Source organism: Primulina eburnea, unplaced genomic scaffold, assembly GCF_022965805.1.
Source record: "Primulina eburnea isolate SZY01 unplaced genomic scaffold, ASM2296580v1 ctg462_ERROPOS116474, whole genome shotgun sequence".
Taxonomy (NCBI): domain Eukaryota; kingdom Viridiplantae; phylum Streptophyta; class Magnoliopsida; order Lamiales; family Gesneriaceae; genus Primulina; species Primulina eburnea.
The window spans coordinates 20,103-21,646 of NW_027331272.1; positions in this window are offsets into that span (position 1 = coordinate 20,103).

The following is a 1,544-nucleotide window of genomic DNA, read 5'->3' on the forward strand; positions in this document are numbered from 1 at the left end:
ATTACAAACCGTCGCTAATAAACTTACATCGGCGACTGTTTAGTAACAAACCGTCGCTAAAAAATCGTAAATTCTCTATTTATTCCCGATCACCGTTGCATTTTTTTTCACAACACTTAAAATTATCTCTACTAACATGATTTAAGTTTCGATTTAAGTTTCTGTTTTTGTTTCAATTTTTGGTAAATTATTTAATTGTTAATTAAGATCATGAGTATTTTTAATTGTTAATTCAGATTATGAGTATATTATTATAGTTGCATTGTATTTATAAAAATTAATTAAATTATAAAAGTAAATTTTTTTTTAAATGGACGCAAAATTTAGCGACGGTGTTTGAACTGTCGCGAAATTATAAGCTCGTCGCTACATTTTAAGACCGTCGCTAAATTAGCAATAGTTTTAAACCGTCGCCATTTTGCGACGGTTTGTCGTAAACCGTCGCTAAGGTTTTTCTGTTTTATAACTATTAACGGCGTATATGTGCACGCCGCAGAATGTTGTATTAACAACATACATATGCACGCTGCCAATAGTTTAACTATCAACAGCATACTCTGCACGCCGTTAATAGACTAAACCGCAGCGTAAATTGCACGCCGCCAATAGTGTCAAACTTAAGACGGCTTTAAACTTTACAGTGTGCATCGCAGCGTGCAATGCACGCTGCGGATACCTTTCCGCGGCGCATATTGCACGCTGCGGGAACCCACTTTTCTTGTAGTGTATCCCTGAAATAGAGAAACAATAAATTCATTAGTATCAACTCTAGATTTTTCATTTTCTGTTTGCTATCTAAGGTTGATCTCTACTTTTTCAATCTTTGAGGTGAAAGATTGACTTGATGACTCGTGATAAGAATCTGGAGCCTCAATATTTTCTTGGGCCGAATCATATAAAAACGATCCCTATTTAGCACTTGTGCTAGTGGTACTTGAATCCCATGCTCCATGTATATAGTCATGCTCGAAAACTCTCTTTTTGAGGAACAATATTTTCTCAATAGTCTGGATGATAAGTTTTTTCAATGCAGACCATACTTGAGTGTAAGCATATAAAAAACCTGTAATAAGATCAGAGACAATACTCTTATCAACTTATTGTAGCCTACGTGTAACTTTTGTATTTAGAACAAGCTTGTTGTATTCGTTTTGAACCATTTCAAGGTGTTATCTCAAATGCCTATGCATTTTCATGGTGAAATCAACATCAGCATTGTCCATATCTTGTTAGAAAATATTCAAATATTTTCATGATATTTAATAATAATAATATAAAAAATATAATTTTGACATAAAGTTTGTCATCTTAATAATCTAGCCTTATAGAGTTTAAGTTCAATTATATTTTTCAAGAAAACTTTAACATGTGTATCATCAACTTTCAAGGTACATTTCTAGCAAGTAAAAATAATTACCATTTTTCAAAAGCTTTTTTTAACTGCATATAATTTCTTTCATTGATGTGTCATCGTATGACCTCTCCATCTGATAATAATCCATTGCAATATCTGGATCATTGTTCTCCTTCTGACGTGAGTTTTG